Below are 14,751 nucleotides of genomic sequence, written 5' to 3'. Positions count from 1 at the left end.
CCAGGGAGTACCCGCATCCGCAGTTGTCGACGACTACGGTGTCACAGTTCACGGCACGGCACTTTGACCTCGCGATCGCACACGCGGCGTTCGACCACGACGGACTCGGCCGGTACGGCGACCCGCTTCGTCCTGACGGCGATCTGCTGGCGATGCGGACAGCGTGGCGCGCGCTGAGGCCAGGCGGAAAGCTGCTTATCTCTCTGCCAGTCGGCCCCGACCTGCTCGTGTGGAACCTGCACCGGCGGTACGGGCGGCGGCGGCTGCCTCGCATGTTAGCTGGCTGGGAAGAGGTGGGGAGAGTCGGTTGGCGGGAGGCGCGCCTGTCGGCAGAGGCCGACCACCGGCAGAGGTACGAGCCCGTCTTCATCCTGCGGCGCAACGCGTCGGAGGACGAGCCCAGGCCGGGCCCGCAGCCGCCGCTCGTGGAGGTGGACGCCTCTCCCGCCACCGAGAGCGCGGAGGCGAGAGAGAAGGAGGAGGTTTGAGCCTTCGTCAGAGAATCGGCGTCCGATGAGGTTGCCGGTGACAGTGTGCCTCGTGTCGGCTCCCGAGCCAATCGAGTGCGCAGCGTGTGTGTGTGCGTGTGGACCCGTCCTCCCCGTGCTAGGAGGTGTGTTGTAAGGCCGCTGAACTGACTGGACACTTCTTGAGAGGATGAGGGTGCCGGAATGAAGCTTGAACGAGGTGCTAGGTGGAGCTCTCTGAAGCGTCAAGAAAAAGGAAACGAGCCTGGGTGCGATAAGAAACTTTTTGAGATGCGTGAGACAGTCCACATGCACATGTGCATGCACATGCACATGCAAGTCGGGACGACGCTTTTGATTCGTCGGTCAGCGTTTAAAAGAAAGAAAGAAAGAAAACACACAACCCAAGGGAGGGATGGGAGAACGTTTATGCGTAAGCGGAGGGGGAAAATTGATTTTTTTTCTGCACGCCGTAAGGTTGTGTTGTGTTGTGTGTGGGACGCACTGCCCACTGCTAACCCCATGGATCCGTACACCGCAGTGAGGGATGAGGTCGAGCACAGCGTGACGGTCCGACGCCGCCGCCCGCCGGCCCGCCAGCCCGTTTCCCTCGCCGTGCCTCACCGCGCCTCCGCCGGCTGCCCTGCAGGTTGTGACGCAGCTGCACTCCAAGTGGAACGAGCTCAAAGGTGGCGGACCTCCGCCGCTCGGCACCGCCCACTCCCCTCCACCCTGCCGAGTCCCAGCGCCTCGCCTCACACCACAGGCGCGGCGCGGAAGAGCGACGAGTTTGAGTGGACCTCCTCCGAGCTGCTGTCTGGTCTACGCTCCATCGAGTGGGACCTGCAGGCGCCGTCGCGCGCGCGCAGCACGCCCCCTGCCCCGGCCACCTTGCGAGCGTTGGCCTTGGTACGCCGCACCGCGCTGCCGCCTCCACCCGCCGCGCCTCTGCGCCTCATCAGGACCTGGAGGACACAATCTCAATCGTGGAGACGTCGCCGCAAAAGTTCCAAATCTCGGAGGGCGAGGTTGCCGCGCGCCGCTCCTTCATCGACTCGACTCGCAGCAGGATCACTGCGATGCGCGACGAGGCGCGGCGCTCACTCTGCCCGCACACCCCACCCACCCCACCCACCCCACCCGCCCACCACCCCACCCGCCCACCACCACCACAGAGTGGCCGCTCTCCTCGCCGCACCCGCGCCTTCCCAGACTTGCCGCCCGAACCCTCCTGCCCCCCCGCCCGTGCAGGTGCAGGGCCAGGCGCAGGCCGAGGCGGGCGGCGCAGGCTACTCCACAAAGTCTGCCGGCGGCGGGCTGCCCTCGGTCAACAAGGCGAAGGGGTATGGCAAGGTTGGCGGCAGCGACGATGCGGTCGAGGTGGCCGTGCAGCCGATGGCGAGGTCCTCGCCGGCCCGCTCCTCCCACCTCGCCGCCCACACCCCTCTCCCCCACCGCCTCCGCCCCACCGCCTCTCCGCCCCACCGACCCTCCCAGCCCCCCGGGCCCCTCGCCTCCGACTCTCTCTCTCCTCCAACCCCTCCCACGCCGCCAAGCTGCCCGCACACACCCCACTGGCCTCGCACACGCGCCACTGGCCTCCACTGGCCTCGCAGCCGCCCCTCGCCGGCGCCCGGCGCCCCCCTCCCTCCCCCACCACGCCCGCCGCCTCGCCCTCGCAGCGCCGTCGACGACGAGATCCTCGGCGCAGACCTGCACCGCACACCGGAGGAGGGAGGCCGCCACCGGCGCAAGAAGCTGTGCGTCGCGCTGCTCGTGCTGCTCCTCGCCGGGGCGGGGCTGCGCACGGCGCTCGGCGGCGCCGCCGCCGCGACGCCGACGCCCGACGCGGCCGCAGCCGCAGCCGCAGCCGGCAGCGGAGGGGCAGGCGGAGGCGGCGAGGAGGCGGCGGCGACGGGCGGCGGCGACAGCGACAGTGACGCGGGCGCGGACGCGGGCGCGGGTGCGAACGCGACGCGGCGGCTGCTGGGCGACGCGTGGCGTGCCGACGAGCAGTGGCGTGGGCCGGCGCGCGAGTGACGTCGGGGGGCGGGGAGGCGGTTTGTGGGAACGTTGGGGCAGCGCAAGTGAGGCTCTTGAGGGCGGAGGGTGGAGAGTGCAGGGCGCAGCAGTGTGATATATCGAGACCGAGAGTGCCGCTGCGGACCGCGTCCCTCAGCTGAGCCGGGTCCGCATGCGTGTCTCCACCGCCCTCTCGTAACTTTCTCAGCGTGCGTGGTGGGGAGTTCTTACTTAGTTTCTCGGCGGTCTGCCGTCTGATACATGTCATACAATGAGAGAGAACACAACCCCCTGGCCCTTTTCTCACAGTAAGCTAAAAGTACATACTAGTACATACTACGACAAACGAGCTCGACGACGCTCGCGGGCCGACCCGTCCGAGGACCATAGACATGGCGGAAACGGTCGATCCCATCCCCTACGACCGCTCGCCCTTCGCCACCAAGGCCGAGTACGACGCTTACGTGGCTCTGCCAAGTGAGAAGCGACTCGTCCAAACCCTGAGCCACATGATGGGCGCCGAGGTTCGCTCCGCTTCACCGCGCAATCAATCCAAAATGGGCGGCATGTCGGGCGTCATCCAGTTCCTCGACGTGGTGCTCGCGAGTACGGGCGAGAGCCTAGCGCTCGTCCTCAAGACGGCGGCGGGCAGTCCGCTGCGCGCCACCCTGGGCTCCGCCCGCGAGGCTCTCTTCTACGATGCGTTTGGCTCCTCCCTGGAGGACGCCAACGTGCCGCGGTGCTTCTACGCGCACGGCGACATGGCCACCGGCGACACGACGCTGCTGATGCAGTGCCTCGAGAATGCCGTCCCAGCGGGCACCTTCTTCGGCGGAGAACAGCCAAACAACTGGGGCGTGCAGGAGCGGCTTCCAGAGCTGTGCGCCGGCAACCCGCCGCCAGAGGATGTTGCGGCGGACGGCTTCAAGCTGTACGCGCGCATGCACGCGGCCTACTGGCGGGACGAGACGCTGCTCTCCAAGCCGTGGCTGCGCGCGTCGGACTGGTACGCGGGCTGCGGCGAGGCCGCGTGGCGGGCGGGCCAGGCACAGGCGAGCGGCGAGGGCGGGGGTCCGGCGGCCCTCATGGACAGCATCTCTTGGAGAGGCTATCGCTGAGTAGGCGAGCGACGCGTGGGCAACGATCAAGGCGGCCATCGCGGCGGGCGAGTCGCCGATCCGCTGGGACGACCACCTAGTCGCGTGTCTCGACGCCTCGTTTGCGAAGGTGGACTGGGAGGCGTACCAGGCGGAGCTGCGCACGCGGCCGTTCACGCTCGTGCACGGCGACGCGCACGCGCACAACTTCATGTGGGTCGACCAGCGCACGCCGCGGGCGCGGCAGTGCCTGATCGACTTTGAGATGGTGGGGGTTGGCTCGGGGGCGCAGGATCTCGGACAGTATGTCATCTCGCACATGACGCCTGCCCTCCGCCGCACCGAGACGGCCAGGCTCGTGCGCGGCTACCACGCGGAGCTGGTCGGGGTGCTTCGCCGGCGTGGGCTGACCGCCGAGGCGGAGGCGTACACGTGCGACGCGTGTTTCGCCGAGCACGTCGCGGGCGGTGTGGGGCGGTGGGTGTGGTTCGTGCCTGTTTTGCAGGCGATGGGCCTCACGCCGCCCATGAATCAATTCTTTCACGATCAGCTGGCCGCCTTCTTGCATGACCACGTCGAGGACCCCGCCCTCTGCCCAATGCCACGGGTATGACTCCGTGACGTGTGTGACGGAAGTGCGCGCGCTGCGCGGTGGATTTTACACACAACACTTCTTTTGCGTTACGCGACGTAAACGGGCCAACAGAGTACGGCCCACCCACCCCCGGCCCCACAGCCAAACAGCAATGCGGCTCACACAGACGGAGCACACACATGCAGCCGCGCGCGTGTGTGTAGAGAGAGTGCACACACAGTGCGGTGTGTGTGCTGCTCACGACATGCAAGCGCCGAATGCTGGGGCGGCGATGCCGCCACACGCTCACGGCGAGACACTGACAGGCGTTGGACAGCTATAGCATTGTGATCATGTGTGAGGTAAGAAGATTCGGCCGTCGCCGAAAGCACGACTGACTCGCGCTCGCGAGCGCGTCCCTTCTCTCATTCTCTCTCTCTCTCTCTCTCCTCTCTCTCCTCTCTCTCTCTCTCTCTCTCTCTCTCTCTCTCTCTCTCTCCTCTCTCTCTCTCTCTCTCTCTCTCTCTCTCCTCTCTCTATGCTTGTCGTCACTCTCGGCGATACGCTGCCGCGAGGAAGTTGTTGGCCTGCTCCCGTCTTCTGGCCATCTCCATAGAGCTGGGCCATGGCAGCGAGGCCGCGTCTGTAGAGCTGACGATGGAGTCGCAACGCCCGGCTGCGAGCGCATCATTGTAGCGCTCAGAAGGGAAGGGCGCGTCCCGCGGCCACGTCTTGTGGAGCAGCTGCACCAGCTCGTCGTTGGGCGTCTTGAAGAATCGGCGTGCGGTGCACTCAACCTGCAGTCCGAGATAGCGCCCCGGCCGCTCGTTTGCGCCGATGATGTCGGTGCCCAGGTCGACGTCGCTCTTGCCAAGAAAGTCGTACAACTTGTCGTACGCCCGCCTCCGCGTCGCCGTCTCGTCGGCCACAAAGTCCTCGTAGTGGAGCACGAGCAGCCTCTCCTTTGGCAGGAAGTGGAGCCACGACGAGAGCTGCCTCGCGTATAGGCCGTAGTCGATGGCTTGGCACGCCAGGTTCCAGTGCTGGGAGCAACGGTCGGGCGCATCGCGCGTGGCCTCGCTGACAAGCCGCGTGAGTGTGCCACCGCGCATCGCCTTGCAGAGTACGTGCCGGTTCATCTCCGCCTCCTTCTTGTTCCCCCGCTTCGTCTCGCGGCAGACGCGGCACCGTCCCTGGTTGTCATCGACGAGCCCGTCGCACCGCTCAAGCTCGAGGTCGAGCGCGGCCGAGAGCCGGGTCACCGGCTCGCGAATGAGCGCGATGGTGCGCACCCGCTGCAGCACGTTGCTGGTGGCGTACGCGGCCGCCAGCCGCGGCGCCACCATGCTATGCGCGTAGAGGTACTCGGGCGTCATGTCGAGGGGCGGCTTGCCCCGGCAGTGCGCAAAGCACTGCCGGTACTTGACGACGTCCTCGTTGTCGCCCATCTCGGAGAACTCGAAGAAGTTGGTGTTTACGCCGCAGAAGCCGAGCCGGTCCGTCAGCATCTCAACCAGGTCGTAGATACCCGCCGTCTGCGCGCCGAGGATGAAGGTCAACGGCACGCCCGCCATGTCGAGCGGCGCGAGCGGCTCCAGCAGCTGCCGCGTCCAGTTGCTGCCCGCGCTACACCACTGCGAGGAGAGGTCGGGCTCGTACCCGATCGCCTTCTCGGCGCGCGCCTGCGACACGTCCGTGCTGCCGCGTATAATCACGTCCACCATATCGGCGAAGCGCGAGACGTAGGTGTGCGACTGCGCCATGTGCGCCGCAAGCATGTCGCCCTTACGCCTCGCCTCGTCCTCACCGTGCCTCAGCCGCTCCTCCGCCACCTGCGCCCCGACGCGGCAGAGTTCACTCGCGTTGGGGTGGTAGGCGATCGAATCGCGGAAGCCCGAGAAGAGCGACACCACTGCCTCGTTGTTGCTCGCGACGAGCATGCCCATGCTCGCCGCGAGCAGCGGCCGGTCCGCGATGTACGACTTGGTACCGAGCGGCTTGCCGTTGAAGGTGAGGTGGAGCGCGCCCTGCACCGCCACCGCAAAGGAGGAGCTGCGCATCATCTCGTCCCGCTCGGCGCTGGGCACATTGCGCGCATCGTCCGTCGCCACGAGCGGACGTAGGTGAACCGGCAGCGGCGCGGCGCCGTGCCGATGCAGCGGGATGCCGGCGCGCTGGCAACCGAGCGCAAAGCTCGAGAAGAGCTGCTCGTTGCCGTGCCATACGGTGCCGATGAAATGGACGTCCCGATGTTCGCTCGCGAGTCCCCTCCGCTGCGACTGGTGACTGATGCGGGCGATCGCACCCGGCGTGAGCGGCGTCGCCCACGGCGAGACGTACTCGCGGTTCGGAATGTCGCGGCAAAAGAACATGCCGGCGCAGCCGCTGCCATAGACGCCGCCCCGCGAGAGGGTGGAGCGCACAAAGTGGAGGGAGTCGAGGTAGGGAAAGTTGCCGTCCGGGCCGTAGACGCGCCACTCCACCACGCGGCCCGCCTTGAGCAGCGGCTCGAACGCGGGCGGCGACGTGTCGTGGAAGATGTACGCGCTGAGCGGGTCGACAGGGAGGCGGAGCAGCCCCGGGTCGAATGTCCACGCCATGTGCTTTGGCGAGGCCATCACGAGCGACCGGCCAAGCGCACTGCCCCCCGGCTGGCCGAGGGCCTGGGCCAGAGAGCAGCCGGGGCGGAATACCTGCGGGTTGATCCAGCAGATATGCATCCGCCGCGGCGACTGCTCGAGCGTCTCCAGCATATTGTTGTAAAAAGACTCTTGCATGTAGGCGTGCCTACGATGTGACAGCCCGTCGGTGTGAGAAGGTGTTGATTTCTCGTCAAGGAGCGCTCTTCGGTTTGCGCGCGCACGTGTGAGTGCTCCAGTTGGCGGACAGGTCCCAGACGACCACACCTCGCAGCTTGAGCGCCTGCATGCCCGAGAGCAGCCGCGCGGTCGCGTTGTGCGTCAGCGGCGCTGCCGACGGCCCGCCAACGAGTCGGCACTGCCGTCGTACCTTGGCATGGTCGCACGGACCTTGGTCCGACACCGCCGCGCCGGCCTGCCACGGGCCGAGTGCGTCGATGGCGTCGTTCTTCTTCGAGACGGTGACCTGAGTGGGCGTGTGTGGCTGCGTCACGGTCGCGTCAGTGGACGCGTCAGTGGACGCGCCAGTGGACGCATCGCGGAGTGATTGGCTGGTGGAATCGCTAGAGTGCACGGTTGGCGAGACGGCCACCTGCTTGCTCATCTTGAGCCACTTGACTCTCCGCCCCGAGTCGGCCTCCTCCGCATCGGAGCTCCTCAAGGCCGAGGCTGCGGCGGGGACGACGCTGCTCTGGACGGTGATGTGATGGCTCATCTTGAGCCACTTCACCCTTGACGCAGAGAGCCGGCGGCCACCGCCGTCGGCGTCGCCGCTGTCGGCCCAGTTCGGGTGCCGCCCCTGCCGCCCCGGGCGAGGGCAGTCGCGCGCTGCTGGCGACCATTGCCTTATCCAGTGCAGGTTGCCGCTCTTGACGAGCGCCTGGTCCTTGCGCGAGGACCACTTGAGGAACTGCTCCCGATCCGCCTCGCGGCTGGTTCCGGGCAGCTTGCTCCGGTCCTTGCGGAAGACCATGCCGAGCGTGGCGTTAAATGTCGGGTCGCACTCGGGCGCCTTCTGATCGTCGTGCGAGCCGTCGCCTTCCTCCCGCCGCTGGGCGAAGAGGGGCGGGGTGATTGAGTAGGTGCGCAGCAGTCCAGTGCGACCCAGGAGCGCCATCAGGTAGTCGACCTAGGGTGGGGGCGGCGAGGTTGCGGTGAGGTCAGGATGGGGGGCGCGCCGCGGGCAGAGGGGTGCCCACCGAAGTGAGGTGTGGTAGCGAGAGGGTGAGCAACTTCTTGGCCCCCTGGAGCGTCACTGCGATGGCCTGCGTGCAACCCATCGAGACGGAGCGCACGATACTTGCCTGGAGCTGCGGCACGCGGCGGAGCGGCACGTCCATCTCGCAAAAGTCCCAGCAGCGGCCGAGGTTGAGCAGCTCCCAGTCAGGGTCCGACTCCTCAGTCGCTCGGAGAGCCTCTCGAACGGCGGCGCTTGCGGCCGCGCGGCCGCCTGGGCCGCGAAAGATGGCATCCGACTCGAAGACTACCGCAACCTCGATGCCCCGCGCCACCATCAGCTCCCAGAACCGGCGGTGGGTAAGCGAGCATGCGACAGTGAACTGGTCCTGCAGCGACCGGCCGCTCAGGCCGAGCTTGGAGATGCGCGTGTCGTAATCGGCAAAGGCCGCCGATTCCGCCCAGTACCCAACCATCTCCTTGAGCACCACCCGCTGCTTGGGGACGGCGGGGATGTACTCCAGGCACCCGTCGATCTCACTGCCGACGTCCCTCAGTGTCCGATCGCGATCGACGCCGACTGTAAAGTAGAAGGGCTGTGGGCACGGTCCCGACCAGGAGGCGGGGACGGTGGCATCCACCGCTGTGGGCGCCTGGACGGTCGTCACGGCCTGATAAATTGGCTGCACCATCCGAAGCTGCTCGCGCGCGCCTTGGCATGCGCGTGTCTGACAACAGAGGGGGCAAGATTGCTGCTGTTGCAGGTGCCCGCCTTTCTGGTACAATGTTTGGCAAAGTGAAATGTGACTGTCAACCAGCAGTCCCTTGCAACTGCGCGTAAGACAACTTTCGTAGTGGATGTGAAGGAACGCCAACGACTGTGGATGAGGGTCAATGATTAGTTAGCAAATAATCAGATCAAGCGATCAGCTCGCTCGCGCTGTGTGTGTGTGGGTGGGCGGACCGTGGGGTGCTAGGTAGGGGGGGGGGGGGGGGTTCGTAGCTGCTGCTGCACACCGGCCGAGCATCTCGAGCCCGACAGCATTCGTCAACCTCTCTCTTCCCCGCGCTGGCGGCGAGCGGCGGGCGATCGGCAGGATCCGGGATGGGCAAGCCCATCATTCTGAGTTGTGCCTGGTTAATTGTCAAAATTCCTGTTGTGCAACCATGTGCTGCTCACCTTCCGGTACGGAACAGCAGTCCGTACCGCTCGTTGCTGAAGGCGTCAGTGGACTTCTAGCCGCGAGAGTGCGCTCCATGCGCTACTCACCTTCCGGAGCATCAAGCCAAAGGCAGGCAGAGATACATGAAAAATCGCGCCCATGACGGCAGGGAGCTAACCTGTCGGCGGACAGCCGGCAGTAAGAGAAACCGCAGTGAGCGGACGCAAGCAGTCTCGGACGCAAGTATCAGCACAAGAATCAGAACGTATTAAAAGCACCTAGGCATACACACCGGTGTGAACGACTACGGCACAGCCTCCGGCAGCGCCCGGGGCTTCGCCCAGCACCACTCGCAACAGCTCTCTCGCGCCGCCCCTTGTGGCGATGCGCAAAACATCAACAACGCTGCTCGCAACATGCGTGTCGCGCACTCATTCATGACCGGTCTCAATGCCCCACCCCCCTGCGCGCGGGCCTTCTAGGCCCGCGGGTAGTATCCCCCCATCCCCAGGGCCTCCAGGGCTCGCACCTCAACCTCTCACAGACCAGCGCACAGCGCCATAGCGCATAGGACGTATTTTCTTCTCAATAACAAGGCTGTGAACCCACCATCACCGCCGACGTCTCCCAGCGAGATGATGGAGAGGGGGGACGACACCGCTCCTCCGTCCGCTCCACCGCTCGATCTACCCTCTGGGGTCCCTCAGCGGCAGCGTGCACCTCGATCCTGGACCGTGTTTGTTATGACCCCCCCCCGATGAGCACTCCAGTGAGGAAGGGCGAGACGATCGAGGGGTCCCGTACCATGCGGAATCGACCCTATCCAGTCTCAAGTGCTCAAGGCTGTGAACAAGTCTCCAGACAGCCGGCCTTGACCCAAAGGTGAACTGCTGACAGGGTTTGCGATGAGAGTACCACGTTCGGGTGGTATTCGGGTGATCAGATCACTACCCACGAAACGCATTTTACGGATGTCTTGGCACCAGCTGAAGGCTTGCCCGGCGCACATCACGCAGTTTCGTGCACGGTATTCGGATTTTGCTATTTGCTCGTGTGGGGGTATATCGCAGATTTGATTGAGATTTGTCAATGGTACCGCGTCTGCGACGAGAGCCTTAGACACCCTTTATTTATATCTTGCGCGGTCAAAACCTCTTTTTGCAATCCTTGCACACCTCTGTCAAGCTGTCTGCTATAGCCGCAGCCACTCCCAGCTGCTCGGTGTGAACAGAGTTCGTACACCGAGCAGCAGGAAGCCGGCCTTGACCGGATCGGACTGGCATATACAATGTCGTCGGTCCTCGGCTTGGTGCGCGGCGCAACAGCGGTGGCCACGGCTACCGCCTCGCGCGGCCTCTCATGGACCACGCGCAAGCTGAGTGAGCGGACATGGAAGGCTGCGCTCCGGCGTGTGCTGAGACAGCTGTGCGTGAGCTACGAGTGGGTGGAAGTGACGAGTGGCGACGGCGCGCCGGCCACGGCGGTGATTCGGAACCTGGTGCTGCGGCCCGAGGTCTTCAACGTTGCGCTCGCGCGCGTCGGCTGGATCCTGGTGTCGGATCCTGGTGTTGCGGGCGGCGAGGAGGGCGAGGACAAAGGCGCCGGCGGCAACGCCCCGCTCACGATAGGGAGCGCGACGGTGACGGTGACGCTGCGGCTGCGGGGCGACCTCGGCCTCTTCTCGGAGCCGTGGAGAATCGAGATGGTACGCGCTAGAGACGAGAGGTGGCGGGAAGATAGGTGGCGGGAAGAGTGGCAGTGGCGGGAAGAGAGAGTCGCGGCGAGGCCCGAGCGAGGCCCGAGCAGGTCCTCAGCCTCCTCCCTTCCCGCAGAACGACGTGTGGGCCGACTGCCGCCTGCTCGCGGGAAAGCCAAGGTCGGACGGAGACGCTGCTGCAGCGCGGGAGAGCGGCGGTGCACCGGCGCAGGCCGTCCTGTTCTCCGTGGCGGGTCACCGTGTCTGAGGGGCGCTGCTCATGCGGCTGGCTGTGAGTAGGCGGGCGCACTGCGGGCGGGCGCCGCAGCGGAGAAGGGCGAGGACGAGGCGGTGCCGGGGGAGGTGCAGGAGGCCGTACTGGGGGAGGAGCAGGAGGAGGAGGAGGAGGAGGAGGAGGAGGAGGAGGAGGAGGAGGAGGAGGAGGAGCTGCGCCCTCGCTTCTCGGAGGCGGCGGCAGCGGGGGCGGAGAAGGAGGAGGAGGAGGCGCCGGAGGAGGCGCCGGAGGAGGCGCCGGAGGAGGGGCTGGAGGAGGAGGGTGGGCTCGCCTCGCGGGCGGAGAGGGCGCTGGTGAGTGCGGTGGCGGACGCAGTGGCGCGCCTCGCCAGCGGCGCGGCGGCGGCGGAGGACGAGGATGAGGACGAGTACTACGAGGCGGAGGAGGAGGAGGACGGAGGGCAAGTGTTGGGCGGCGCCGGCGCCGAAGCGTGTCGGCATGGCGGCAATCTTGGCGGCGAGGGCGGCGGCGAGGGCGGCGGCGAGGGCGGCGGCGAGGGCGGCGGCGACGGCGGCGGCGACGGCGGCGGCGGCGAGGGCGGCGGCGAGGTCGGAGAAGGCGGCTGCGACGGGGGCGACGACATCGCCAGCGAGCTAGGGTGGGAGGAGGTGGAGGCGGCCGCGGCAGCGGGCGCCGCCGCCGAGGCGCCGCGCGACTGGCTGCCGCTGCACCGTGCGGTGGAGAACATGCGGCTGCGCGTCGAGCGGGTGCGGGTGCGGCTACGGGAGGGGGCGGACGGCGGCGATGCGGCGCCGGCGCCTCCGCCGCCGCCCGCGGGGGCGGCGCGGTGCTCTGCGAGGGCGGGCGAGAGCGGCGCCTCTGCCAGCAGCGACGCGGCGGAGGGGTCGGGCGCGGGAGAGGCCGCCGCGGCGGGAGACGGTGCGCAGGGCTGCTACCTCTTCCTCTGCCTGGAAGAGCTGCGGCTGAGCACGACCGACGAGCGCTTCTGCGAGGAGACGGCGATGGTGGCCGTCGCCGACGGCGCGCGCGTGCACAAGCGGGTCGTGGTGCAGGGGCTGGCGGCGGAGGCGCGGAGGCCGAGCCTTGCCCACCCCGCTAACCCTGCCCTTGCCCCCCACCTCTGCGCGGAGAGTCGGAGGAGTCGGGCCCACCTCTTCCTTCCCGCCTCTTCCTTCCCGCCCGACCTCCCTTCCCCGACTCACGCCGCCGGGACGGCCTCAGGCGTGGATCCGGCCGCCGGCAGAGGAGGAGGAGGCGGAGGCGGAGGCGGAGCCGCCGCGGTGGGTGAGCCTCTGCCGCGGCATCGACGGCACGTGCAACCTGACCAAGCGGCTCAAGGGCGCGCTCCACGGCTCCCTCTTCCGCGACTTTGCCGGTGGGGCGTACGACCTCGCCCTCGCGATGCGGAGCGACGAGACGCCGAAGTTCGAGGCGCTGCTCCTCGCCCCCGCCCCTCCCGGCCCACGCCCTCGCCAGTCCCCTTCCTCTCGACTGCCGCCGCACGCCCGCTGCCGCGCGCAACAGCAGCTGCCGCAACAGCAGCTGCCGCGCGCCAGGTTCCCGAGATGCGGGTCGGCATCGAGTGGTCGGGCCACGCCTACGACATGTCCTTCCTCTCCGGCGCCAAACTCACCCTCTCGCACGTCGTCGACGCCTCCGCCCTCGCCGCCGCCGTCGCGTGGTGGGGCAGGCTCCGCGCCGCGCTGCTCCTCGCCGCTCCCACGCCGGACGCGCTGCTGCAGGCCTGGCGAGACACGTCCGAGACACTTCCCTCTCCACACACACCCTCTCGCTGGACCTTCACCCGCCCCGCCCCGCATCGCTGCAGGCCGCCCGCGACGAAATCGCGGCGCTGCGTCGCCAGCTGCGCGCACTGCAGGAGGCGCAGAGGCGAGCGGACGAGCCGGGGGAGGGCAGGTGCGTCTGCGGCGAGCGGCGCACCTCCACGCTGCCCGGCTGTGAGATAGGCACGAGCGGGTCACGGGGAGGGCGCGCGAGCTCCTCGCCTCCCTCCTCCCCCCGGGGGTCCCCACCGACCCCGCCGCCCCACCCCCGCACCCGGAGCAAGCCCCCGCCTCCGCCGGGAGGGCGGCGGCCGCGTCGGTCGGCGAGTCGCCGGTGGCGGCCCCTCCTGTGGCCGCGCCGGCAGAGAGAGAGGAGATGCCTCTGGTCCAGCGGATGGCATACGAGTCCACGTGCGCGGTGCTGTCGTCGGCGGCGATGGAGACGCAGCAGCGGTCGCAGGCGCTGCAGGCTCCGCTTCTACTCTAGCTCCTACGCCGCCCCGCAAAGTCCCGAGCCGCAGCCAAGCCCCCCCTAGGGCACCGTCGTGGCCGTCGCCGCCCCCCCTCCCGACGCCCCCCCCCCCCCCGCCCGCCCTTCTCTGCAGGCGAGGCTTGCGGAGCTCCTGGCGGAGGACGACCGGCCCGAGGTGAGGAGTCCCGGGAGAGGCGCGGCCCGAGCGGCGCGGGAGCCTCCCCGCCGAGCTCCTCACCCACACCCCGGGGGGGGTGCGAGCCGGGAGGGCGGGGGCGAGCGTGGGCACAGGGAACAGCACTCGGCGCTGCCTCCGGCAACGCCACGCCCCCCCCCCTCTCTCCCCCCTCCCCGCCGCCGCCGTCGCAGGCGATCGAGGCCCTCGCAGCGGCGCGCGCGCTCACCGACCACGCCGTCGCCTCCGCCGCCGAGGGCGCCGCCCGCATGCACGCCGCCATGGCGCTGGCGGCGGGCGGCGCGGGCGGCGCGGGCGGAGGCGGCGGCGCGCGGCTGCACGCGCTGGCGGCCTCGCAGGCGCATCTCTCTGTCCGCGCGCTCTCGCCCGGAAGGAGAGTGTCGGCCGGAAGGAGAGAGGCTGAGGGGCGTCACACCCGCGTTGCGCCCCCCCCCTCCGCCTTCAGGCTTCTCCGGCGACCTCGTCTCCCTCCCAGAGCTGGCGCGAGCTGAGCGGTCGCACCGGAGGGCCCGACGGCTACCGGCTCGGAGACGGGGCGCGTTCGGCGCTGCGCTGGATCGGGGGCGGGCGATCGGGTTAGCTGCTGCTGATGTGCGCCATTGGGGCCGCGCTGCGCTGGGCCGCGGGCCGGCAAAGAGGCCGGGGCGGCCGCGCGCGGTCTGGCCGGTCTCCCGCGCCGCCGGCGCCCGCCGCGCACGCCCGGACCGGGACGAGGGGGCGTGCGCGTGGGCCCCGTTGACCGAACCGTTGTGCGTTGCCGAGAGGGGGCGCGGGGCCGAGCGTTTTTGATCTCTGGGTCAGTGGGCGCCCGCCCGCCGCCTCTGAGGGGGTCGGGCCCCCTAGACTGAAAACAAAAACAAAATGCAGAAACAGTCACAAACAGCCTGCGAGAGCGGCGCTGCGCGCCGCCTACCTCGTGCGGGTGTGAGTGACCCCAAACGGTCGTCTGCATCCAAAAACGGTCGTCTGCATCCAAAAAACAAGCACAGACCTGTTTATTGACAAGAAAATACGTCCTATGGCGCTTTGCGCTGGTCTATGAAAGGTTTGAGGTGCGAGCGCCCTGGAGGCCCTGGGGATGGGGGGAGACTACCCGCGGGCCTAGAAGGCCCGCGCGCAGGGGGGGTGGGGCGGCGGAGGTGGAGGTGGCGGAGGCTCGGCGAGCACGGCTGGGAGCGGCAGAGGGTTCAGGATCCGGGCAAGCGCGGA

The 14,751-nt window shown here is 68.2% G+C and overlaps 1 protein-coding gene across 1 annotated transcript in view; it reads right to left on the bottom strand.

Moving 5' to 3' along the window:
* ACT-8 (putative actin) overlaps window positions 1-14,751 on the bottom strand; it is a 131,441-nt gene that overhangs the window by 50,410 nt on the left and 66,280 nt on the right. The window contains exon 6 of the mRNA XM_005768379.1: window positions 6,700-6,714. The gene's annotated coding sequence lies outside the window, so the exon portion shown is untranslated. The remainder of the gene's footprint in view (window positions 1-6,699; window positions 6,715-14,751) is intronic.

This window comes from Emiliania huxleyi (assembly GCF_000372725.1).
Source record: "Emiliania huxleyi CCMP1516 unplaced genomic scaffold EMIHUscaffold_46, whole genome shotgun sequence".
Classification (NCBI taxonomy): domain Eukaryota; phylum Haptophyta; order Isochrysidales; family Noelaerhabdaceae; genus Emiliania; species Emiliania huxleyi.
This window is presented reverse-complemented; position numbering and strand designations above follow the sequence as displayed.